The 27694-nt window shown below is 50.4% G+C and overlaps 1 protein-coding gene across 14 annotated transcripts in view; it reads right to left on the bottom strand.

Moving 5' to 3' along the window:
• Positions 1 to 27694, bottom strand: part of TANC2 (tetratricopeptide repeat, ankyrin repeat and coiled-coil containing 2) — a 181183-nt gene that overhangs the window by 128722 nt on the left and 24767 nt on the right. For 12 of the 14 annotated variants that reach the window (XM_085211218.1, XM_085211226.1, XM_085211229.1 and 9 more), the window contains one exon: positions 3928 to 3990. The gene's annotated coding sequence lies outside the window, so the exon portion shown is untranslated. Of the gene's footprint in view, positions 1 to 3927; positions 3991 to 14157; positions 14656 to 24724; positions 25148 to 27694 lie in introns of those variants that run through there. The other 2 variants (XM_085211219.1, XM_085211225.1) reach the window with 2 other exon arrangements.

Here is a 27694-nt window from a genome sequence, read left to right as displayed (position 1 = left end):
AGCAAGCAGCAGCAGCTCTGCTCTGAGACCAAGCTGCTATGCTTACCGCTTGCTTTTTTCTTATGGTCAGGGAATATTTCCATGCAGAAGCCTTGTGAGGGTGGGCAGAGCAAAAGGCAGCAGGCAGAGCAGAACTTGGAAGCTCCTTCAGAGGAGGGAGAGGTGCAGGAGGAGCCGGGATGCACCCAGGTCTGCTCCAGCTGAGAACAGAAGCTGGTGGAGCTGCAGCAGTAGAGATGAGGAACAACATAATTAATCTAATTACGCTGATGGAGCCAACTGGACTGAGGCTGAACAATGCCAAAGGTGAGGAGGAAGGTTTGCTAACAATGTTTACCTCCAACCTCGACGTGATGGAATTATTGAACCCTCTGCCCAGTGCTTCTATGGAGGCTTCATAAACTCACTCTGAAGAAGCACCTGGTGCAGGACGAGTGGATGCTTTGCTTTGAGACCCTCAGCTGCCCGCCCTGGGGGCCTTAGGGACCAGGTCCATGCATTCAGAGCTCACCCTGAGGCCACAGAGAAACACCAGAGGCTCCCACAGGTGGTAAGGAAGGCTCCCAGCAGCAGGCTCAGCCTACATCCCTGACACAGCTCCACACCGTGCCCTACAGACAGCACTGCAGCATCCCAGCCCTCACTGGATGGACATCTGATCACTCAAGTGTTTTGGGGGGCTGCACATTATCAGGGCCTACAGAATTAATTTTCACTTCTTTCCTGAAATATGAGGGACAGATATTGCCCAGCAGACACTGGATTTCCAAATGAAAGCGAATTCTGTTTGCCCCAGCTAAGTGAACAAGGTCACCTCTGTGCCAGACCTGGCATCCCAGCGGCTCACACCACAGCAGTGGCAGAATTTATTCCCGAAACCTTAATAATATCCAGCAAAAGTCGATGAATGCCATCTAGAAAAAAGAACTCTGAATGCACTTATTCATACATGTAGCTCAAGGGGGGTGGGGGAAAGCAAAAGTCAGATTTTAAGTTTGCAAACAATGTCCTAAGATCAGTGAGAGGCCACTGCCAGGACTCAGAAGATGCACACATCCTTTGTCGCACCCCGTCTCAGTGCAGATGCAGCTCAAACACTCTGTAACAAAGTGTGCTTCAGTGCAGCAGGCATTTCCTCCTGCTGCTTCACTCCTGCTTGCATTGCTCGTGGAAGGTGAGACAAAGATTTGCAAAACAAGCCCTCATTGTGGCCACAAAGCACGCAGAAAGCTGAACTTGCTTCATGAGAAATTAAGATGTGTGTATACTAAGTGTATATTAACACACCAAAACTGTCCCTATGACTACTACTCTCAAGATTTAACAACGTGTTAATGCTAAATTAATGTTTTTATGAACAAAAAGGAACCTTTCACCAATTAATGAATAGCTTGCTATGCTAAGAGCATTCAGACTTCAAGGAGGAGCAGACATCGAGGCCTTCCCTCAAAAAAGAAAGGAGAGATCTATAGAGCTCATTATTACAGGATGAAAGAACTGAAAGCTAAAAGGAAAACACACAACACAAACAGGGTTGGTCCTTCATGCATTGACCCCCGAGTGTAACATCACTGAGTACAGAAATCTGCTCCACACTCATCCCAACAGCTGCAAGGATGAAATCAGCATCCTCAAATCATTCCAAGTTCAACCGATGCTCTGATTTTCGATTGCCCTGAAATCCAAAAGGAGGTTTAGAGAGACGGCGTGCCAGGAGGGCGGGCAGAGCAGCACTGCTGTGATGCTGCAGGAGGAGCTGAGTGCCACACACTGCACTGAGTGCTGTACAGGAAGATGCTCCAGGCCCTGCATCATCTTTGTGCCCTTTCTGCTGGTCTCTCTCCAGGGGATCCCTGTCTGTTTTGTACTGGGGAACCAAAACTGGATGCAGTGCTTCAGCTGACGCCTGACCAGGGCAGAGCAGAGGGCAGGATCACCCCCATTGCCCTGCTGGCCACACTCCCTTTAATGCACCCCAGGATCCCACTGGCCTTCTTGGCCACCAGGGCACACTGCTGGCTCTGGACAACCCGTCACCCACCAGGACCCCCAGGTCCTCCTCCACAGAGCTCCTCTCCAGCAGCTCATCTCCAACTGTTCTGATATGTGCCCTCTGAGCTCAGACAGACTCAGCTCACCTCTCTGTCCTCTCATCTACCCCACAGCTTCCTTATCAGGATGTTGTGGGATACGGTACCAAAAGCCTTGCTGAAGTCAAGGCAGATGACATGCACTGCTCTCCCCCCACCTACCCAGCTGGTGATGCCCTCACAGAAGGCTGCCAGGTTGGTCAATCAAATGCGATGGATTCTGTATCACAGCACAGCTCTGCCTTACAGTGGGAGGCAGCGGTCTGTAACAACTCTGAAGTAAAAGAACTGAGTATTTACAGCAGTGGTCCAGTGCAGTTAAAAGGGGAAGGATTTAGGGATGATGGGACAGGGGAAATTGTTTTAAACTGAGACAGGGAAGGTTTAGGTTGGATATTAGGAGGAAGTTTTTCATCCAGAGGGTGGTGAGGCACTGGAACAGGCTGCCCAAGGAGGCTGTGGATGCCCCATCCCTGCAGGCATTCAAGGCCAGGCTGGATGTGGCTCTGGGCAGCCTGGGCTGCTGGTTGGTGACCTGCACACAGCAGGGGGTTGGAACCAGATGAGCACTGTGGTGCTTTTCAACACAGGACATTCTATGATTCTATGAAATACTTTCATAATCCACCAGATAAAAGTTCTTAAGCAATACAGAACTTATTACACCAAGTTCTGTACACAGCTTTGGAACAACAGAACATGAACAGAAGAGGAATTAATAATTTCATGTATCCTCAAGCAAAGCCTGGATACTGCTTGTTGTGATGGAGGTCCGTCTGTCTGTCCTCTCCCCCAGAGCTCCTGCAGCTCCCTGTCCTGCACACCTCCAACTCCCCCAGCCTTTCTGCTTCCCCAGCTCTCCTTCATGAGTGAGGAACCACAGAAAGAACCCCAGGACACACGGTGTGCAGCAGCTGAACATGACAACGCCTCACAAGGAAGCAGGAAGCCAGTATCCATCTCTGTTCTTTCACTTTAGCAAAATCAAGGAACCTTTGATGCTATCGCTGGAAGGAAATTCTGACCACACTGCCAACATGGCAGTGCTGAGATCAGAAATGCCACCAGAAGGATGCAGTCAGTCCCTAAACAGACGATAGAACCATTCTCTGCTGAGCATGGAAAGGTAATGACCTTGAAATTAAGGAAATTTAATTCTGAACGGGGCTTCATCACTTCCCATAACCTGGTTTCTAATTCTAGATTAATGGTGCAGACTGAGCCCATGAGGGACGCTGATGTTCTCTGTACACAGTGTCAGCCACTCTGACTCTGAGAGAACTGATACTGAGGAGCAGTTTGGAATCTGATCACCTCCCTTTCACTGACCTGTCTGAAGTGTTGGAAGTGCCTCCTGTGCTGCCAATAACAGTAAGAATTGTCATTTCGGTTGTCAAAAACATCAGTAGCTGCCACCAGAAAACACCTGGGCATTCCAAAAACAAACAGGCATTCCAGCTTGAAATGGAATGGATCTGCAGAACTCAAGTCTACTTCTGCAAAATGAGGAACTGGCACGAATCTTCAGGCACTTCTACAGCTGGAATGAATGGAGCCCAGTGAGCCCAGCACTGCCCCACCACCAGGAGCACCAGGAAGGACAGAGGGGTTCCCCACCTGAACCCATCAGCACTGCAGCTCAGAGTCACGGCGTGGAGCAGCCAGAAATCCTGCTGCCATTCAAGAAACAGCTCCACATTGCAATGCCCACCTCAACACCATTACAGGTGATTAGACGTGAGTGTAGGGATGAGAGAACTGAGGAGGGCTTTCATTCTATTTAAGCAATTAAATTACAGGGAAAAAAAAAAATGTGGTAGGTAAAAAAATCTCTTACCTTGGTATGTCTAGACAAATTAAATCTCTAGGAAAGCGTGTCTTCCTCCATGCACCACAAGTCCTGAAAGGAAAGAAACAAACAGAATTTAGCAGCATCTTCTTAACACAGTACTGCGTGCACCAAAGCGAAGGATCTCAGCCCAGAATGAACCCACAGCTCTCAGAGCAGCATCACCACAATCACAGCCTGTGTTCACACGTCTCCATCTCTGTGAGCCTGCAAACATTCTGGTCACTTGACTCTCCCCCCCTCAGCACCTTTCAAGCGAGCAGAGCAGAAAAGCAGACCGTGTTTTCCCTCGATGCACATCCCATAATGGAATACTCAGAAGACAGTCTGTTGCTTCCAGCATTTCTCCACCAGCACCCTAAGCAGCTCCAGCCTCAGATGGACACAAGTGCCATGGAAGCACTCAGCCTCCAATTGAGAATTGGGCTCTTGGCCCCCTGCTCCACCTTCACACACATACAAAGCTCAGCTGCAAAGAGCTGTGCTAAATGTATTTTGCTCACTGAAAAAGATCAGAGCACCACTGCAGCAGAGCCATGCGTGCCCCTCTGCTGGCAGTGCCTATCTCAATGCCTCTCCCTTCACGTGATGCACCATAAAACAAGGAGCAGAACGCAGCTGGGCAGTGAGATGGAGCCTGTAAAGCAATCCAGAATGTCCCATCCTATCCACACACTGAGCTTTCACTGCCCCTATTACTGCATTGCAAATTTTCATCTGAATGCAGCAGCAATGAGAGGGCTGTCAATAAAAACTGGATGTTGTTTAAGTGCTTTGATTCTTTTAATGCCTTTAACCCTCTAATTATATTCATAAATCTCCCACTGCATGGGAGTGCTGCATCTCAACAAATATATCCAGACAGCAACATACAAACTGTGACAGGGAGAAGAATCAATGTCAGAACTATTCTTACTATAAGGATGCAACGCACCCACCAAACTTATGAAGATGAGGAAATGCTATTGAAACATACACAGCTGTTATTAATGCCGCAAAGCCAAGGAGTCAACAAGCTGAGAGGTAGAAGCACTGGGCCTCAGCACATTGGGTTGAGATAATTCAGTACCTGCAGTACAAAGCAGGTGACCTGCAGGCCCAAGTGGTTACACCTGTGCACGCAATAACTGCATGAGGTTCAAAGGCAGCCAGTAGGGATCAGCTTCACCTCACATTCCAGCACCCAGCTTCAAATCACTCTTCATCACACAGCCCTTCTTAGTGTAGAATCACACAATTGCTCAGGTTGGAAAAGACCCTCAAGTCCAACTGCAACCTCTCCATGCTACCCCAACTCTAACAACCCTCTGCTAAGCCACGTCCCTGAGCAGCAGGGAACGCATCCAGGGATGCTGACTCCACCACCTCCCTGGGCAGCCCATTCCAGTGCTTCACAACCCTTTCTGTAAAGAAGTTTCTTCCTGATATCCAACTTAAACCTTCCCCTGGTGCAACTTGAGGCCATTTCCCCTTGTCCCATCACCAATGAGAAGAGACCAACCCAATCTCACTGCAAGCACCTTTCAGACAATAAGTTTTCCCCTCAGTCTCCTCTTCCCCAGGCCAAACAGCCCCAGTTCCTTCAGTCTCTCCTCATAGGCCATATTCTCCAAGCCCTTCCCCGGCCTTGTTGCCCTTCTTTCGACCTGCTCCAGCATCTCCATGTCCTTTCTGTTCTGAGCTGCCCAAAACTGAACACAGAACTCCAGGTGAGGCCTCACCAACGCCAAGCACAGGGCAGGATGACTCCTCCAGTTCTGCTCACCATTCCTGATCCAAGCCAGGATGCCATCGGCCTTCTTGGCCACCTGGGCTCACTGCTGGCTCATATTCAGCCATCAGCACACCAAGGTCTCTTTCCATCAGGGAACTCCTCCCCAAGCCTGTAGGGTTGCCTGGGGTTGTTGTGACCAAAATGCAGAACTGAGAATTGGCCCTATTGAAACTCACACAGTTTGCCTCAGCCCATTGATCCGGTCTGTCCAGGTCCCTCTGTAGTGCCTTTCTCCCTTAGGCAGATCAGCATTGAAGGGAATAAGTCTGTGAACTTACTGAGGGTGCACTCAATCCCCTCATGATCACTGATAAAGACATCAAATAGGTGACCCCCACCACCCTGGGCAGCCCATGCCAGGACCTGACTGCTCTTAGAACTTCTTCCTAATGTCCAACCTGAACACGTGCACATATGTATGTGGCCACAGGTTATCCCAGTTCCCATGTATACCCCAACACAGCAGGGAATAAATGCACAAAGCAAAACCTGAGTGAACCAACTGCCCAACAGAAAGGCTCCTATTGAACTGAAGGATCACAGGAGCAGCTGCAAGGACAGCTTAAGAGCCATCACAACAGCACCAGGATTTATGGCTGATAGCCTCAGGACAGTGCTGCTCCAACCCAGCTGCCCAGCACCCCAAAGAGCAACACGTCCATTGGGACACAATGACACCGATTCCAGCTGCAGCATCCTCCTGCCAAACTGAAATCCGTGATGGGAAAAGGACTTGAGGATCAGAGAGCCAACAAAAATGCCTTTCTGCCTCCCAGAGCCAATCAAGAAGTGCCATAGCAAGAGACTGCACTGAGAGCAGGAGGTCTGATTTCAGCAGAACAATTATAATCATAGAATCATAGAATGGACTGGGTTGAAAAGGACCACAAAGCTCATCTGGTTCCAACCCCCTGCTGTGTGCAGGTCACCAACCAGCAGCCCAGGCTGCCCAGAGCCACATCCAGCCTGGCCTTGAATGCGTGCAGGGATGGGGCATCCACAGCCTCCTTGGGCAGCCTGTTCCACTGCCTCACCACCCTCTGGCTGAAAAACTTCCTCCTCATATCCACCCTAAACCTCCCCTGGCTCACTTTAAAACCATTCCCCCTTGTCCTATCACCACCCACCCTCACAAACAGCCGTTCCCCTCCTGTTTATATGCTCCCTTCAAGCACTGGAAGGCCACAATGAGGTCTCCTGCAGCTTTCTCTTCTCCAAGCCAAACAAGCCCAGTTCCCTCAACCTTTCCTCACAGCAGAGCTGCTCCAGCCCTCTGACCATCTCAGTGCCTCCTCTGGACCCGCTCCAAGAGCTCCACGTCCTTCCTGTGCTGGGGGTCCCAGGCCTGGACGCAGTGCTGCAGATGGGGCCTCACAAGAGCTGAGCAGAGGGGGACATCACCTCCCTGTCCCTGCTGGCTTAAGAAGTTTGCTGCATTGAGATAAACACCATCAACTGCATAATTTAAAGTGTTTAGCATCATGACTGAGCAAACTCCCAATGGGATGAAATGCAAGGCTGACTTTCAGTTCCTTCTAGAGCAAACAGAGCAAAGCTTTCTCCATCATCTATGCACACACTGCATTGGAGCAGGTAACATCTGACAGCAGTGGCACAAACCTAACTGAATTTGAAGCCTCTACAACAAACACGCTGCTGGTCACATGAACCCAGAGAAATTACCAACTCACACTTCTATCAACAGAGCATTAATGCAGAATTCTAACCCAGCAAGAACCTGGAACAGCACTGATCTGAGCAATGCTGCCCGACCTGCTCTGCTGGAAAGGAATGCTCTGTGATGGGGATTTCCACCTTCACACCAGGTTACTCTTCCTGTTCGACCATCAGCTGGCCTGGAAGCCAAGGGAGCTCAGAGGGCATTCTCAACTCAAGCATTACTCTGCATATACAAATGTGTTGGAAACAAAGCACACACTGACTGGAAACAGCCTCAATTCAAGTTCTAACTCACAAGACTTTTTTTTTTTTTTATGTTTCTATGATTCCGTGTGCTTTTTTTGTTAGGTTTTTTAATGATGGGGGTCATCCAACAAACCAAAGATCAGGAAAACGACAACGATCCTCAAACTGTAGCAATGCAGGGATGACCCAACTGCATTGGGACCCACCCAGAAAACAAGCTCGTTTCCATCCTGATAAACATTGTCTTCTCAACTTCTGACTCTCTAATTGAAAGCAATTACACATAATTACTGCACTTGGAGAGTTTGCTACACAGGAGCACATGCCACTGATAGATCAAGAATTGCACAGGTGACCCTACAGCCAACACAGCACCTCGGTCCATATTCAGATCCCATCTGGCTGATCTGCAGTTGCATTATGCTGGTATTCTCTTTGCCACATTCTCAGATGGCAGCAGCTCCCTCACAATCATCCCTGCAAATCACGTGGGAAGGCATCAGGATTCCAAAAGAACCATGACAAGGATCAGAGAACGGGCCATGTTTAAATGAGGTGGTTCTGCTCACTTCTCACACCTTAAAAAAAAAAAAAAAAAAAAAAAAAAAAAAGGATAGCATTTGCATTGTGCCATCTCACCAGCTCAGACTCACGGTTTAATATGAAAATTATAACGAACTCCCATTTTATTTCCTGCTTAACAAAGAGTTCCAAGCTATCGATGGAGCAATCATCTCAGCATCTTAATAACATTGATCAAATGCACCAAGATCTGTACTGGCAAAGCCCTTTGAGGGCCTGAACTGCCACTGCTTTGCTGTTACACAAATGCTGCTGCAAATCCTCACCTTTCTGATGCTTTCGGATGCTCACTATCATAACATGCTTAATAACATTAAATACAACCTATCTGGTCACCTGCTCTGTACCTACACAGGTCACTATTATTAACTACTTGTTTTCAGTGCAGCACTTGTAATGTGCATATCAATGCCACCACGCATTACAGGGTACGTTCAGCATGCACCAAAGGCAAATATTTTCCTTCCAGAGTCATTCAAGGTCAGGAGACAGAATGCAATTATCTAACGTTTTAATAGATGCCAGCTGATAACTGAAAGAGCAAACCCAACAGCCCACAGCACAACATGGGGGGAGGACAGAGGTCCCCACTCAGGGAATTCTGGGGATGGACACAGAGTCACAGAACTGCAGGGGTTGGAAGGGACCTCCAGAGATCATCAAGTCCAGCCCCCTGCTAAAGCAGCTCCCTACAATAGGTTGGCATCCAGATGGGTCTTGAGCATCTCCGCTGAAGATACAGCCATCACCTCTCTGTGCAGCCCATTCCAGTCTTCTGTTCCCCATGCTGAACAGCTCCAGGTCACCCAGCCTTTCCTCATAGGGGAGATGCTTCAGGCCCTGCATCATCTCTATGGCCCTCCTCCTAGAGATCCTTGGCTTTTTGGAACTGGGGAGCCCAGAACTGGACACAATACACTCAGTGTGGCTTCACCAGGGCAGAGCAGAGGGGGAGGATCACCTCTCTCAACCTCCTGGCCACATTCTTTTGAATGCACCCCAGGATCCCATTGGCCTTCTTGGCCACAAGGGCACACTGATGGCTGATGGCCAACCTGTCACCCACCAGGACTCCTACTGCTCCTCTCCAGCAGGTCAGCCCCTACCACCACGCACTCAAAATCTGCCTTCCTTGCCCCCCCCCCCCCCCCCCCCCAAGCATTCACACTCTGGGCAGAACTGGACTCTATTTGTCTTCTTTGACCTTTCTGGAGCGCAGCACAAACTCACAGACACAGGCTTCCTCCAGCATGGAATCCCTTCAGCCATGGCAGCTGCTATTTGTAGCTTCGTTTCAGCTCCTGGAGCCACAGAACTCAAAAAGCCACTCCACAGTTCCCTAAGGCTCCCACAGAACAAGGGAATTTCCAAGAGAATGGTCAATGCCTTTGCCCACCTGGAAGCATTCAACCATAACTTACGTACCTCAGGACACAGCTCCTGCCCCGACATCCCCACATCCCCTTCTGTGAGCACCTTTGGTAACACCATATTGGGACACATACGAATTTGCCTTACCAACCCCTCCAAACGAAGCTTCAGCACCCCAGCCATACACCTTCACTCCGACACAAAAGCTGTTGGCCTTCAATAAAGATAGGAAAAGAGGGCACAAAAACCACAGGGACAAAGCACTCAGAGCATCCCAGCCCCTGAGCAGCGTGCACATGGATGAGTGCTTGAAGGAAAGGGCACACATTTACACACATAGTTCATCAAAGACAAAAGGTAAGTGCTATTTAGAATAGGTCTGACTACTTAAGCAATGTGCTTAAAGTAAAAGCAGCTATAAATGAACCTATTGTGCGAGCACACTTGAAATTACAGAGTACAGATAGAACACTGAGTGCTGCAGTGTGCCCAGAGCTGCTCCATCCAGCTCACGGCAGCTCAGTTTGCTGAAATCAGAACGCAGCTGGTTCTGATTTCACCCTGCAGTGGGCAATACATGCAGGTATGGAGATGTATGGGCATGGCACGCAAGGTGCAAACCCAGTGAGATCTGACTGGGAGAACTGGCTGCCCTGAAGCCAGCAGTTATGGGTCCGTATGGATGGATGGCCAGAAGATGGACAGCAGCACTCAGAAAACCACAGCGATGGCACCGGAGTGAGCAGCACTTCCCAAACCCAAGGTTTACTTATTTCCAATGGGGCTCTTGAAATCTACCCCTACCCAAGCAGAGCCCAAAGTTAGGAACCATGAGAACACCTTGGGCAATTCACACTGATGGCCCAAAGCCTATGGGAACAATGTGTGTTTATCAAGAACATCCTATCCTGCGGCTCAGACAGTCACCATCTGCCTGCTGACAATAGTGAGCATCCTTTTCACTCCCCCCATCTGCAAAACAGAACACGTCGGAGGAAACTGCTCCCTCCTGGGATACATCCCCACGTCCAGCTTTGGTGCAAAGAGCAGCACATCCCCACCCCACTGCTCCGCTGTGACACCACCACCTCCATGCACCTTTATTTCACTCTGGAACAATGTCTAGTAATAAACAAGTTCTATTTCTTCAGGCAGAGGAAATTTCCTATAGAAACACATCTATGGCATTGAGACGTGCTACAGAAAGCACAGCATCATCTGCTGCTGCGCTGCCAGCCGCACCAGGAGGCCTTTCTTCTCTAACAAGATTGAGTCGGGAGGAGAAAAAATGATTTAACATTCAGCGTTGTGCTTAGATTGGATTATCTTCCATCTAAACTGGATAAGGATATCACATTTTCCAAAGTTGGCTGCTTTTTAAGCAAAACAATGCAAACAATAGTGCAGAAACCACTTACGAGCATTCTCACCTAGGGACTGTGAAGATTACAGCACAGCTTGCCCAAAGAGGCAGCATTCCCTGCAGTGGGGCACTGTGCAGAGCTGGCAGTGCTGTTTGCAGGAGGTGCTCCAGGCACAGTGGTGAGGCACTGGAACAGGTTGTCCAAGGAGGCTGTGGATGCCCCATCCCTGCAGGCATTCAAGGCCAGGCTGGATGTGGCTCTGGGCAGCCTGGGCTGCTGGTTGGTGACCTGCACACAGCAGGGGGTTGGGACCAGATGAGCATTGCGGTCCTTTTCAACCCAGGCCATTCTATGATCTCCTCAGCTGTTCCCTTCTGGAGATGTTCATGCAGGGCAGGGATGGGAAAAAGGAACAGTGCAACAGCTCCAGCACTGATATTCACACTGCTCTTTCAGCTTCAAGCTGAGGGCCCTCTGCTATAAGCTTATTCCATCCGTGAGCGACTCACTGCCTGCTAATCCCCTTCAGGACACCAACCAGGCACAAACAACTGCATCTCACTGTGCTCCCCATGCTCAGCGCAGAAGAAATCCATGGATCACTTCTCTCCATCAGAACAGACCTTCCTGAAGCACACCTCATCCACTGGAAGACCCAACAGCTCCAACATCACCACTTCCACAGCAGAACCTGGAAAGGAAGCAGCAGCTCCAGGCTGCTCAGTGCTCAGAGCCCCTCCAGGTGTGGCTGCGCTCAGCAGAGACCCCAGTGCCACAGTAAAGTTACAAACCCTCACCACCCCACCACAGCATTCACCAGCACAAAAAATGCACGTATATAAATGAAACACATCAGGCAACTTGTCTCTTTAAGAATTAGAATTACAGTAAAAGTGCAACTCAGAGATGCACCTGAGCACCCACTCCACTCCCACCCAAGGACTGGCTGTCTACCTGAGAAAGACATTCCAATGGCAGACCTGGCAGCTGCTATGCAATTTCTCAATGACATTACATATTAACCCTTAAAACTGAGTTTTGGACACAATTTACCCATGGAACAGTGAGAAGTGAGAGGACTATGAGTGCATGGTGTGCAGGATGGCTACTCACACTTCCACCCTCCCTTCCTCACGCTCTGCATTACGCCTGCCTGCTTAATGGGAGGCTCCCTTAAAACCCAGCACTAACACTGCTCACATATGGATGAGGTTTTATGGTTAAAACACATCAATGCAGTGCCACCATGGGCACCTCCATGATCACATGATCACAGAACGGATTGAAAAGGACCACAGTGCTCATCTGGTTCCAACCCCCTGCTGTGTGCAGGTCACCAACCAGCAGCCCAGGCTGCCCAGAGCCACATCCAGCCTTGAATGCCTGCAGGGATGGGGCATCCACAGCCTCCTTGGGCAACCTGTTCCACTGCCTCACCACCCTCTGGCTGAAAAACTTCCTCCTAATATCCAACCTAAACCTCCCCTGGCTCACTTTAAAACCATTCCCCCTTGTCCTATCACCACCCACCCTCACAAACAGCCGTTCCCCTCCTGTTTATCCGCTCCCTTCAAGCACTGGAAGGCCACAATGAGGTTTCCTCAAGCCTTCTCTTCTCCAAGCCAAACAAGCCCAGTCCCCACAACCTTTCCTCACAGCAGAGCTGCTCCAGCCCTCTGACCATCTCAGTGCCCTGATGATCCCCCCCCCCAACCATCCCAATGGACACCAGCAGTGACACCAGCAGCATTCTGAACGCTGTTAGAGAACCAACACAACACACTGAGCTCTAAAACACAGATCCCTCTTCGTGCCACATTTATCCATTCTTTAGATTCAGGCAGCTTGCTTATTTCAGAGCCGTTACTGCCACAAAACATAACAAATTATTCCCATTTTCTGGTTTTAGAGGTGCAATAAAACATCGCCGCTTCCTTCTTCTGTGGTGTAACCATCTGCAGGAAACCATCTCCATCCATCTGCATGAAGTTTGTCATCACACCAGTGCACAAATCCAACCCAAACCCCAGAGCACACATTTTAATGCTGAATATAAGATGCTTAGTGCTGCAGTGCAGGAGTCCAGGCTCTAGAACCCAGGGATGGAGACAGCAAAGCCTTTGTGCACTGCTGTGTGTTATCTTGGGCAGAAGATGGAAGCTCTGCTATACCAAAGCATTGATGCCAACAGGAGGATCAACCTTGGAATTATTCCTGCTATTTCACATCCGTGTGCACAGGTTGGGTTCACAGCTCCCACAACAAACTGCACCCCAATGTGTGTTCTGTGCAACTCTGTGCATTTCCACCACATTATTAATGGCACACCAACACACAAGATATGCAGACTGCTATTAGTTCTACGTCACTGACAGGAGAGGAGCAGATGTGTAACCATAGAATCTTTACTATCAGGATTTTAGAGAAATAACACCACTCTGCTTGCCAGGTCAATCTGGAGACAACAGAAGTGCACCTGTATAACACCAGCCAATATTCAGCTCATCTGAACCAAACAGCACACAGGCTGGATGTGGCTCTGGGCAGCCTGGGCTGCTGGTTGGCAACTCTGCACACAGCAGGGGTTTGAAACTGGATGGTCACTGTGGTCCTCTTCAACCCAGGCCATTCTATGATTCTATGATCCCTTAAAACTCTTTGGAACACTCATCACAGCAGCACTGCTCCCAGCACTGCCCTCACCCATTGCCCCACAGATGTAACTCAAATATTAAACAGAGTATTTTTAAATGATTTATTCTTTAATTTTTAATCCCTACCATCACAAAACGTCAATGCATCCAAGCAGGAAAGCTGGTGCACACGCAGCCACCTGTGGACAACCAGCGTCCCATGCGCAGGATGGGGACTGTCACCTGCAGGAGCACAGCTCCAGATGCCTTAAAATCCTATCTGACTTCCGAAGCGCTCAGCCAAGTCAGCCCTACCCACCAGACAAGTGTTGTTACCCCCGATCCTTCCATCTGGAGATCAGCTGCCTTTTTCAAGCAGGCTCTTCACAGTGCATTACTACACTCAGCATCTTCCAGCTGCTCCCCGCATCCTGCCTTGCACACACACCGCTACCTGATCACAAAGCACACGTGCACACTCAGGAACACCTGGCTGCTGCTCAGAATCCAAGAACCCCACCACGAAGACACAGGAGGTGACACGAGTGAAATAGGAACAAACACATACTGAGATCATGCAGCTCCCAGCTGTCTGCACCTCCTCGGTGGGCAGCTCCAGCCATTCAGCAGCACCAGACTGGAGGAGCTGGGAGCTTCCACGTGGTCGATGTCAGGCCCTGCAAGTCGGATGCACAGCACTGCAGGGATGTAACAACAGCCGGATGGGAAGGGGGGTGGAGAGAGGAAGAGGAAGAGCACAAATAAAGGAAGGAAAACCAACCTGATGTTTCTATAATGAGTAATATGCAAAAGCTCGCATCTGGGAGCTACACTAGAGGTAAACACAATTAAAAAACCAACATACACTTGAAATAATACTGGGCTCTCTTGTAGCTTTCTTACAGTATCCCCAGAATAGCTCCAACTCTTTTGGTCTGAAGTTGATTTTTTTGCCTAAATGTTTAGCAAAAGCCTGTGAGCAATTTGCAGCCTGGCAGAGCCAGGGGAACAGCAAATGCACAAAAAGGCATAAAAATAAAACAAGGTGAAACCTGGAGACCTCTCTCCTTTTCCTAAAAGGAACGAGAAGCATTGAGGCTTTCAATCAAACGAGATGCATCTGGTATGCAAACAAAGCCATGCATAGTTTAAGTGGCTTCTTATTCAGAAGCATAAAAGTATAAATAGTTTAAATTTTATTTATTTTTACTGAACATATTCTGGTCTACATCCTTGTCTACATTCTGTCTACGTTCTGCTCTATATTCTGGTCTATATTTTATCTACATTCTGTCCTACTTTCTGTTCCACGTTCTATGTTCTGGTCTACATTCTATCTATGTTCTATGTTCTGGTCTACGTTCTGTGGTCTGATCTATGTTCTGGTCTACATTTTGTCTACATTTTGTCCTACATTCTATGTTCTGGTCTACATTCTGGTCTATATTCTATGGTCTGGTCTACATTCTATCCTATGTTCTATGTTCTGGTCTACTTCCCCTAGCATGAGTATTTCAGACAGAACAACTCCGACACCAGGAAAAAAGCACAGCAGAATGCAAACTGCATTTTCTGTTTGTTTGGTTGGTTGTTTGTGTTTTTGTTTTTGTTTTTTTTTACAGCAGAAAGCACAGACATGCAGCTCTTGCTATCTGGCTTTCAGCTGTGTGTTACTGATGTGTCCCAGAGCATCTCCAAAGCACAGACAGAGCCTCAGTACCAGATCAGCTCCTCTGAACCCAGCCTGGCTTTGGTTCCCACAAAGGCACTGCGGAAAGCAATGCTATCTGTGCCAGCAACTGCTACGCCAATCTTACTGCTCTTCCTCCCAAAAATACACAGGGGAGATGTGCCCAAGGCTTTTACATACGTGTGCACACTCCTAGGAGTTCATTCTTTACCCTCACCCCAAGCCGTCCAGCCACGCTCACTGTGCCACACACCCGAGTTTCAGAGCCAGTCTACACATCCCTGCAAACAGGTCAGTCAGTCAGGCTCCAGAATTCATTCTCTGTTCTTGTTTATGAAATATCGGATATTTTGCCAATATGAAGCATTAATATATGGTTAATATATTCACTTTTAGAGAGAATTCAACAGCCACCACGCAAAGCCCAGGTGATGTCAAAATAACTGTTTCCTACGGGAGAGATGAGTGGGGGAAGAAGTGGAAATCTCTGCTAAAAGCTCCTCCTTCCATGTACTGCTCAGACACGGAGCAGTCAGTGCAGGGCCTTATCTCATCTCCCGACAGCAAAAATGTTTGTCTGCAAGGAAAAATGCAGCACGAGAGCCTGAAGTTAATCACAACTGCTTCGTGTCACGTGAAGTTTTAGTTACAAGCAAGATAGAACACACAGCACACTGACAGATCAGATAAGAGACGATCTTACAGTGTCTTCTGTTTGCACGAATGCTGCAACTCCTGGCAAAACATCCACACGAGCTAACTGCTTCACCAAGTGTTACCTACCCCACGTATCCTCCTCACTTAAACTGAGCTTCTTCATCTACAGGGTGGTAAGCAGATGAAACGCCCATGCACGTGCTTCCTAAAGCACACTCATTACCTCCCTTTAAAATCCATGCACACATTCAACCCTGGTGCTGAGCTCCTCTGCAGCAGATCAGAACCACAGCAGCACGGCGTGGAAGGCTCAGAAATGTCATTACTGCTTATGTTTATCATGCAGTCTTACAGATGATTACAGGAGACAGAAGCTGCAAAAGAATCAGAGAATCAGAGAATTGCTCAGGTTGGAAAAGACCCTCAAGTCCAACTGCAACCTCACCATGCTACCCCAACTCTAACAACCCTCTGCTAAGCCACGTCCCTGAGCAGCAGGGAACGCATCCAGGGGATGCTGACTCCACCACCTCCCTGGGCAGCCCATTCCAGTGCTTCACAACCCTTTCTGTAAAGAAGTTTCTTCCTGATATCCAACCTAAACCTTCCCCTGCTGCAACTTGAGGCCATTTCCCCTTGTCCCATCACCAATGAGAAGAGACCAACCCAATCTCACTGCAATCACCTTTCAGACAATAAGTTCTCCCCTCAGCCTCCTCTTCCCCAGGCCAAACAGCCCCAGTTCCTTCAGTCTCTAACAAGTCCGCAGAGCAATAAGAGCCAGATGCAAAGCTTATCTGCATTGCAAGGACCCCGTGGTTACGGCTGTGCCAGGGAAATGGGCAGCAGCCAAGGCAGACGGGCTGCGTGCTGACAGAAGCACTGCTAACTCAGCCCCCGACGAGCTGCGGGAGGAAGAACAAAGATGCTCTTTCAGAGCCTATCTGCCTGAGCACGGGCACAGCTCTGACACATTCAGGGTCCGAGAGCACAGCCCAGCCCTGAGAAAAGGCCAGGATTGTGGAGCAGGGTCCTGGCTACGATAGGCAGACAGAAATAGGAGTCCTTGCACGTAAGCACAACCCACACCTCGCCTCACCGTGCTCCACCTCCCCTCTGCCCCACGCAGAGCTCAGAATGCATTGATCTGAGACCCCCGATCCACCCCGAATTTCCCATGCTTGGTGTGAGTGCATCATGCAGACACACAACTGCCTCGATTTCATTGCTTTTGGTGCTGCTCTGTTTTCTTTTTGCACCTTCCACAGAGCTTCGCATGCTCTCAACTCCGCCGTTCCCGTTTTCAGATCATTTATTTTGCATACAGGAGACTTAATTACCTCTTTTCTTCTAATAAATAAGCAAACCAACTCAAAGGAGGCATTTCCCCGCACCGCTACGGATTCCTTCAGATGGGCTCACATGGAAGCATTCTATCCCGCACTGGAAGATGTCTCAGTCACATCAGCTGCTCAGCTCGGAAACGTCAGCTCAGCACTTCTACATCTCCCCGTGCAGATGGCATCTCCCCAAACAAACAACTACAACGAGCCGTGAGAGCCCTTATCTACATCCATCTTTGACTCCAATTAATCCATACATGGTAGTTTTCCGCTCCCCTGAGATGGGAATCTATGAGATACCAATTGCTCAAGGATGCTCTGTGGGCTCAGCATCACGCCCCCAGTAGATCAGCTCCCATTACTGGTACATGGGTGAGATACGCCTCAGCTACAGGCCTTGCCTGTCACAGCCTTCTCCTTCTAAACTGCAGAAGCAATGCTTGCCTATGGACAGTTGCACAGATTTCCCACTAAACTGAGTTAATCCATCTGGTGCATCTGTTACCACGCTTTGGTGACGCAGCTCACAGCCACACAGTGGTGCCGTGGCTCAGCCCTATGGAGGCTCTGCACAGCCTCCATGTGCCATCTGAACAAGGATCATAGAATTATAGAATCACTGAATTACCTGGGTTGAAAAGGAACACAACAATCATCTGGTTCCAACCCCCTGTTATGTGCAGGGTCACCAACCAGCAGCCCAGGCTGTCCAGAGCCACATCCAGCCTGGCCTTGAATGCCTGCAGGGATGAGGCATCCACAGCCTCCTTGGGCAACCTGTTCCAAAGGTTGTTTGTATCCAAATACAAATATCCAAGGATATTTGTACTTCCCCTTATGTACTTATGAACAGAAAATGCACGGAAAGGATCATCCGTAAGGCTCAGGTTGTCATGGCATTCCTTTTTGTTATTCTCTAAATGCCTCTATTTGAAGAGTAATGACCATCATTTTCTGATGCTATCAGTGATGCTGAATCCATAGCAGCCCTCGGTCAGGATCCAACATGATGCAGGAAAAGGGGGACCAAGGAGATGTGTCACGTTATCTTCACCTATTGTTATTTTAATTCCATATTTAAAAATAACTATCAAAAAAAAGATTAGTTCCAACTCTTCCCACCTGCCTACGAGACATCTTCTGTCTGGGCTGTCTTCAATTAAAACTTAGCTTAGGTGATTGATAGTCAGTCCTAAACGATAAGTGCATTCAACCTGTTGTAAAGTGATTGTAAGCATTATATGAGGCTTGGTGCCCTGCCCAAGGATGTGAGATATAAACCCTTCCAACCAACCAGACTGAGCACAGGGCATTCCCACCTTGCACCCCTCCAGGCACTTCCCTATGACCCAAGGGCAGCAGCAGAGCCCTGCTCAGGGCTGGTTGTGCAAAAGAACAACACCACATCCTTCAGATCCCATCAGGCAAAGCCAAAGGGAGCCACTCCATCATTCACTCTCTTACAAGACCCCCATCTGCAGCCCTGCGTGGGCTCAGCTCCCCACGTATCGCTGCACTGAGGGCGGTGGTCCCTCACACAATCACAGAACACCACCAAACCAAGACCCCAGCAGAGTGCCCACCACTGAAAACACTTTGCAAAAATAAAACACTTGCACCTCTTCCCCTTTGGAAACGTATTAATTTAGAAGTGCGCCATTTGGCTTGTGATCACAACTTGTAACTGGCAACAACTCCCACTGCCATTACTTTTTGGGATGACTGCTGCCCACACGGTGACAGATGGTAACACTCCACCTCTGCTGAGGAGGTGTAGGAGCACTGCCTGCTGTCAGCGACGCATGAAAAGAAATCCAGAGACAGATAACATCACCAGCCTGAAGAGAAGGCAGGTGGGCACACGCAGCTCCGTTATGGTTTCAGCCTTCGGAACAATCCTCCTTCGGTGCCTGCTGCACCAAATCCTTGCTCCTGAAGGCAGAGGGGCAGCGGATGCCCCAACACACAGCCACCCATGGGCTGTGCTGATGGAAGGCTGCCTGCAGCTCCTGCTGCCCCAGTGAATGGGTGCAACAGTAGGGATGCGAGCTGGGAGCCTCCGACTGAACCTCATGCAGAAAATGAAATAGGAAAGAGCGACCCGAGCAGGAAACAATGCCTGTTACAATTGCAAATGGGAGATCTCCCCCTTCCTACAATAGGGCTTATTCAAGCAGCTCAAAAACATAGCAAGTACCAGGTCTCAATTTAAGCAGCCACACCTGAAGCACTGTAGATGAAACCCCAGCATTCTGACGAATCCTTCAACACAAAGCCATGAGAAGAACTGAACTGCAGGGCCCAAAGGCTGGGGGCTGGCCAGCAAAACCCACAGCACGAGCACTGCCTGCCACGGCTCGCTGCACCCACCTCTCCTGCACAGCTCCACGGGCTCAGCATTACAGCTGCCACACAAGTCTGATGCACAATTCCTTCTGCCTCCTATCTCTGCACGTTCAGCATGTTGCCAGTCCATCCTCAGGACATTTCACTTGTTTTTCCCCTTGCTCAGAACCTCCCTTATTCCTTCCATAATATCTCTCCAGGAGGGGAAGCTGTCCCTGTCTGACCACTATCTGCCCTTTGCAGATGTGCTACTATGGGAAGGGTCCATCCTTTTACCCAATGTCCTGCACTCAGAGGCTCTGAGCATCACGCTGCCATCCCCTCCCCCCCACGGCCACTCAGCTGCTGCTGCCCACAGGTGTTTGCTTCCCAGGTGACATTCTCAGCATTAAGAACCTCTGTGCCCTCACCATTCGGCTCCTGGACCTCTTCTGATCGCTATCTGGAACATCAAGAGCATGCAGCTGTCAGAAATAGCATCTCAATGCAGAACCCACAGGAAACAAGAGGAGATGTGCACAGGGAAAACACGCTCTGGAGGAGATGCATAGGGGCAAACACAAGGGCAGACGTGTCCTTTGCTGCACACCGCAAAGGGAAGGAGCTATGAACCATCCACCGCTGCAGAAAGCATCTGAGCCCTTTAACATGTCCTCCTGCAGCTGAGCGTTGACACACAGCCAGGAAGATCCCAACTCACATCTGCTTCTCCCTGCAGTCATCTCCCAGCTTTTCACCCCAACTTCATATCAAGCTCAGAGGGAAGCAGCCCAGGAAAGATGCCAGGCACAAGAACAGGCTTCAGCCACGCATCAGCCAACCGCTCCGACACCACCGGGCCCCTCCAGCTTCACACTCTATGATCCAAGGACAGAAAGCCCACCTGGTGGGGAACCCTGCTTTACCAGCCTGTCCTCGACAAACAATCACAGAATCACAGAATTGCTCGGGTTGCAAAAGACCTTCAAGATCATCCAGCCCAACTGCAACCCAACCATACCACCCCAACTCTAGCAACTGTGCTAAATCACGTCCCTGAGCAGCACAAGGGAAAAATAAGGTAAGCAAATAGGAAGGTCCTGTGCTGCACAGACACAGATCAGCCACCTCTTTTCTCCCTGTCAGTAATTACTAACACATTCCCAACGTGACTGCTGTTGAAAACAAGAGCTCACCTACCCAGCAGACTTTCTTCCATCAATGTAACCCTTCCAACTCCGTGCTACAGAACAGCCATCGCTGCAGTCCAACCCCAGTGAGCAACTTCAGCTGATCTAGTATTAAATGTGGAGGTTGGTGGCCCTGCATGTGGCAGGGGGGTTGGAGATTCACGATCCTTCAGGTCCCTTCCAACCCTGGCCATTCTATGGTTCTGTGAATAAGATTTGGGCAACAGAACGTTCACGAGCATGGGTGTCACCAATGGAAATAGTTATGACGTAGACATAAAGTCTCTTTTAGGCTACTTCAGAATTAATTCAGTATTTAAAAATATATATATATATATATTTTTTTCCCTTTTCTCGTTGACACTCAGCAGCTGAGGAAGCATCACCCCTTCTAACGCAAGGAGCTCAAAGCAAAGAAAATCCTCTGGACATCAATTCCTTAGGGATGACTTAACCCAAGGGACATCACCAACCACCATGGCTGAAAGGCTCTGAGAACAAATGGCAGCTTCCATGCCCCGAGCCTGGAGGAAGGCAGGCAGACCACTGCCCCTCTGAGCTGCAGCAAAGGGAAGGCACACATCTGCTGTTTGCACACCCGTGTGTGGCAGCCCAGGAACAAGCAGAGCTCAGCACTTGCTCTGCCTGGCACTGGGTCATGAGCGCTCATCAGATGACTCTTTGGTAACTCACATGGACTGGAGCAGCGTGAATGGAAGCGGTTGTGGGGCAGAAAGAAGGTTATTCACACACACACGAAGATCTGAAGGCTGGGATGTGCACCAAGGGCTCCACTTGTGTTAACCACAAGCCAACCCCATTGCTCCAACAACGCCATGGCTCTGACAGACCTCTCCTAAGGGAGAAATAAAGCAGCTCCTTCCTTCCACGGAGCCTCCATCCACCTCCAGGATACCCTGCAGTCACATCGTGCTCCTTCCACAATGCAGGCACACAGATAACAGACACGGGCAATGCCAACACAGGTGATTCGTGGCTCTCCATGCACGGCACACACCGAAGCAACTACTCCATGTCTTTTTAAGCAATGATTCCTCCAGCAGCCAGGCAGCGTGGCATGAAAATAAATCTGAGTCAAACATGAAAGCAGCACTCTATAATTACCGATGCTTTTTTAAAGAGAAGCTTTCAAGGTGGAGCTTCTCACACCGCAGCAGTATAAATAAATCATTCAACACCTATCAGGAAGACAAGCAGTGAGTGCTGCCCAAAAGAACACGAGGAGGGCTATGGATGATTGCGGAGATTTCCGTCCTGATGATGTGGAACACTGCAGCTCCTGTATCAGAGCCATGCAGCATTCCCACTACAGATCCCCCCATGGGAGGACAAGGCAGGCTGCCCCCAGCCTGCCCACCCACCCTGTGTTGCAGCCCTCTGCTCTGGGCAGAGCTGGGCAGTGCCACAAGCACATTTTGGGGCTCCATCCACGTTTCCAGCTCCTCTTGCTGCAGGCACACACACCAACCTGCTTCCCCCTCTAATTAACACAAGGCCTGCATTCAAATTTCCTACTTTTTAAGTGAATGTAAACCAAACTGCTGCGTTCCACATCCGAAAAATAATGGGACTGGAATAAAGCATAGGAGCATAAGTAGAATTTGTTTTTTGAAGCTCAAAGTCCAGTTAGCAAATAAAGCATAAGAATGATCCCATTCCTCATCCCTGCAAATATCTGCGGACACAGTGGGCTCTGAACACAGGTTTCTGTGCAGTGCACACAGCAGGAATGCTCCTCATCTCAGAGCAGAAGGGAACATGTGCGTTTGGGGGAAGAGCGATGAGGGTGGATGGTGATGGGACAAGGGGGAATGGTTTTAAACTGACAAGGGGAGGTTTAGGTTGGATATTAGGAGGCACTGGAACAGGTTGCCCAAGGAGGCTGTGGATGCCCCATCCCTGCAGGCATTCAAGGCCAGGCTGGATGTGGCTCTGGGCTGCTGGTTGGTGACCTGCACACAGCAGGGGGTTGGAACCAGATGATCTTTGTGGTCCTTTTCAGCCCAGGCCATTCTGTGATTCTGTGGCAGTCAGGAACCACCAGCAGGTCGGTTGCTCCCAGCGAGGTGATGAGCACAGAGCTCCGTGCTCCTGCACAGCCACACTGCTGCTGCTCACTCCACAGATGCATGCAGTGCTCACCAATGTCCATACCTACGTATTAACCATGCTGGGCACAAAATGCAAGACGCCATCTGGATGCAGTGATGAAGCTGACTGCAAGAGTTACAATGAAAGACACAAGGAAGGCTGTGAGACTCTGCCCTGATGGACCTGTACACAGCTGGAAGTGCTGCTCCTGGAGACACCCAAGACTTCACCCACACCCCATGGGCACAGCACTGCACTGGGCACTGGCTGAGCTCACACCTCTGGTGCCCTCCCAGCAGAGCCCAGCTCTAGAGAAGGAAAAACTTGCATAAAGGTAGAGAAGAACATAACTTACATAAAGTTCAAGGGATTTTAAGTTGCATTTTTTTCTCCCTTCTTCAGTGCACCATGGGCTTTATGTTGGTTTAGCTCTAGAGATTTTTCCAGCTCCTTTTGCTTTTGTTGTTTAATGAAATAAGTTATATATTCTATTAACCATAGAATGGCCTGGGTTGAAAAGGACCACAGTGCTCATCTGGTCCCAACCCTCTGCTGTGTGCAGGTCACCAACCAGCAGCCCAGGCTGCCCAGAGCCACATCCAGCCTGGCCTTGAATGCCTGCAGGGATGGGGCATCCACAACCTATTACTGATGTAACAGCACCCTGGAATGAAAGGCAGACTAAGATTCTATACCAGCAACCCTCCAACTTGCTGCAAGCAAAGCAGGAGAGCTCACAGGTGAAGCATTCTGCTGCAAAACCAGATGGGAAGCACAGCCTGCAGGACCCACTGTGTGCAGCTGTGCTGAGGGACGCACATCTGGGCCAAAGGCACTGCCACACAGTGCCACACAGTGCCACACAGTGCCACACAGTGCCATCCATCGTGAGGAGCTCAGGCTGGAAGGTGGGTGTGCCTGCATGCACTGCTGCAGTAAAAAACAACTGACATTTCGCCCGATCTGCCAGCTATGTTCGAGGGTTTCTCCGTTCTAAAGGTTGCGTTCTACGTAGACTTGCATTCTGAAGGTTTCATAGAAAGTCAATCTGGCGTGCATAGCCTGAAATGCTGAAAGGTACCTTAGGAAACACATTTTTGCTCAGAAAAAAAAAAAAGGAATTCCAGCTAAAAAAACAGACAAGCAAACAGCGCATCATCACGGCCAAACCAACGGAGATGAAAGCAAGATGGGAACCGCTACAGAGCAGCAGCCGCCACCGAGCACGAACGAATTCCCAGCATCGCGTGAATCAGCCGTGAGAGCGGAGCCGCAGCGCAACGCGCGCAGCCCCGCGTTCCAACCGCCCGGCGATCCCAGCGCGGATCCCAGCGCGGCGCCCAGCGCACCGCCGACAGCCCCGGAGCACCGAAACGCGCGGATTTCTGCACCTTCGCACGGATTTCTTTTGGAATTCACGCCTTACGGACGGACGCTCCGTGCTCCGTTCCGGGCTCTGAGGTGGAGCGGAGAGGCGGCGCCCACCGCCCGCAGCCCCACCGCCCCCCCCCGGGCAACGCTGCGGCTCCGCGCCCCCCGCCCCGCTCCGCCACCGCTCCCCTCCCCTCGGGGCATTGAAGCGGCGCTCCGACCCCCCCGCGGCCATTCCGCTTCCAATCCCCGTTCCCATTCCCCGCACCCCGCGCCGCGCCCCCTCCTCATTTCCAGACACTGGCGGCGCTGCGGGCGCCGCTTCCCCGCACCGAGGCCGCCCCCCCCCCAGCACAACCAGGAGCCGCGGAACCACCCGACACCGCGCTCCCCCCCGACATGTCGCCGACATACACCCCCCCTCCCCGACACACACGCACCCCGTACCTGCCGACGGCCCTCCCGCACGCACAACGCTCCCGCTCAGCACAGCGCCGCTGCGGGCGCGCGCCCGGCGGGGAGGGGCGGCGCGGAGTCGCGGGGGGGGCGGCGGCTCTGCGGCTGCTCCCGGGGAGCGGCGGCGGCTCTGCACCCACCTCCCCGCCCCGCGCGTTCCCTCCTTCCCTCCGGAGCAGCGCGCCGCCGCCTCGCGGGCGCGCGCGCGCAGGGCCGCGCGGAGGGCGCAGGGAAAAAGCGGGCGGGGCCGCGCTCGCCCCCCGGGTGGAGGGGGAAGGGAACGGCGGGCGCGCCCCCGGCTCCCTCCCTCCTTCCCTTCGTCCCTGCGACGCGCGCGGAGGTGAGGCGGGCGGGGCGGATGGGTATTCATGAGGGGGCGTGGCTATGCAAAGCGCGTCCCCTTTCCTCCGCCGGCGCTGGGCGTGGTCGCGGCAGCGAGTGGGCGTGGCTCCGCGCTGTGAGGGGTCGCGCGCCCGTCCCGCAGTGAGGGCGGGAAGGCGGGAGCGGCGCTCAGGCGGCGTCCATCAGCGCGGGGCTGAGGCGTCGCGGCCGCAACTCGGTGCCCAGCCCTGCCCCGCTTCGGCGGACGGGCTGACATTTCGGCCTTACTCAAGAGAAGGATCTTTTCGGCGGCAGTACAAAGGATTCCCTTTAATTAAGTTAATTGCAGACCCTACACTCGCCGGGCAGGACAAAGCCCCGTCATTCCAGCACTATTCCCTCAGCGCTGGTGAAGCCAATGGGGCAAAAACGGGCATGGGCAAAAATCAAGGATGGTGGACAAAAATCAAGGTGGCCCCACTCAGGAAGGGGCCAGAAGAAGAAGAGGCTGCACTGCTTGGGTTTGGCTGTGCGTTTGTCACAGCAGATGGACAGAGACATGTTTTAAGAACCAGAGCCACGTTTTGGGAACCAGAGCCACATTTTGGCAACCAGGCATGGCCCAGAGTGAATACATATCACATAGTTCATCACCACACAGCCACGAAGATTGGAAAAGCGCTCTCAGCTCCCCACCATGCCCGCTGAGCACATCCCTCAGTGCCACAACCCCGCAGCTCTGAGTTTGGGGATTCCACGCAGCCCTCGGGGCCCAGCAATCTGCACTTCAGCAGAACAGCAGCGTGGAACCTTCCAGAAACAGAAACCCGCAGCCTCCCACCTCCTTCTCTGCTCCCAGCAGAACTGCCATCTCTAATTGCTGATCCGCTGTTGCCCTTTGGTCTTTTTCGACCACGTACACTAGAGGGGAATAAGACGTCGTCAGAATAATTCCCGTGTTTTCCTTCAGCGACTTATTAGCATAGCAAATCATTGCCTCTGCGTTACAGCACCGTGAACATAATAGTTCCACCTACGAGAAAATATTCTCAGAACTGATGTCAGCTGCTTTATATATGTCGCCATATCGTTACAAAGAAAACAGATCCCAGGCCGTAGGTTTGTGGTCGACAGGGAGATGTGATGCTCCCATACAGAGCTGAGGAGCCAAAGGGAACAAGGCAATGGCAGGAGAGCAGACAGGAACACAGGAACTGAACCTAAATGTCTGCACACTCAGCCATGTGAACCCAATACTGATTGCTGGGCACCCCGAGGCATTTAAAAGCAGTGACAGAGGGTCCATATTCTGCACTGTCCTCACAGTGGCCAGAAGTGGATGCTTCAGCACGGGCACATGGAATGGTTCCCCCAGGTCTTATGGCAGTCTGCAGCATTTCTGTCTGTTGGACCTCTTGAAGCAGATGTGATTCTGGTGTATTTATGCTGTTGCACAGGCTATGTACAGTGCGTTAATCTCAGCTGGGTGCCCTCCAAGTAGGAACCCACTGCTCCAAGTCAGTGCTTGGGTTTGAAATCCCTACGGACTGAAAAGAAAGCATCCTTGCTTGCCACCCCAACAGCTTCCTCTGCATTTTGCAAGGAGCCAGATCCCACTGGAACACACAAGGTTTGTTCTGAAAATGCCTTTGGGACACACAGGCACGCTTAGTTCCTGCATCCTGGCTGTTCAGACTTTATGTACGACACCAACCCGCCCAGACCTGCAGGACTTCAGAGGCACAACAGCAGGTATTTGAAGAATATCAACACAAAATACCCATAGCACTTAAGGCTTCAAGCATGGACTCAGGGATGGGGGAGTTTTTCAGAGTCACCATTCTGGATTTCGCTCCAGAAATCTGATCCAAGTTCCCCTTTGGTCACATCCATGCCTTACCACCTCTGGCCCCTTAGCTTGACAACCGCTGATGGAGACAATTTCCTGGTGAAACAGGGAGCTACAAAAAATGACATCAAACCTCAATCAACTCCTTATGTTTTGCATGGTCTTTGCACCAAACTGGCATGAAGTTTGTATAACAGCAAAGAAAAATAAAATGGCTGTAATAAACAAGGTCTTGTCTCTTAATCAGCCGGAATACCTACGGTAAGACATAAAAACACTTGGTCTCTTAAATCAGATACCATCAGATAAACTTCCAGATGGATGCTATTCAGCGTGACCATATAAAAATAAACATTGCTTACAACATTTGTTACCTAAGAAATTGATGCCTATGGAGGAAATATTTTAGAGTAATGTCTAGATGTGAGATGCTGATTTTCTTCACACTGCAGCAGTGTGACAGAACAGCGGTTCCACCATTCCTTCACTAATGAACAGCGTGTCTATTCGTGCAGCCTGGGGAGTGTTCAAATAGATTTGGGGTTGGTTTTTTTTGCAGAAGGAAAGGGAGATTTTTGTTTTGCCGGCTGTTCAATTTTCATTTTTGCAATTTTTGGCAAGAGCATCTTGACCTGTGGGTAACTGACTGCATTTTGTCTGAATGGGAATAAATGCGTGCTTTGTGATCCTTCTACCATCAGCACTGCATTTGGACACCAGCAATGCCCTCCATCTGAGCAACAGCTGACACAGGGACTTGCAAACAGAACTTCTGAGGATAAACAAGAACA

This window comes from Meleagris gallopavo, chromosome 29, assembly GCF_905368555.1.
Source record: "Meleagris gallopavo chromosome 29, MGAL_WU_HG_1.1, whole genome shotgun sequence".
Taxonomy (NCBI): Eukaryota; Metazoa; Chordata; class Aves; order Galliformes; family Phasianidae; genus Meleagris; species Meleagris gallopavo.
This window is presented reverse-complemented; position numbering and strand designations above follow the sequence as displayed.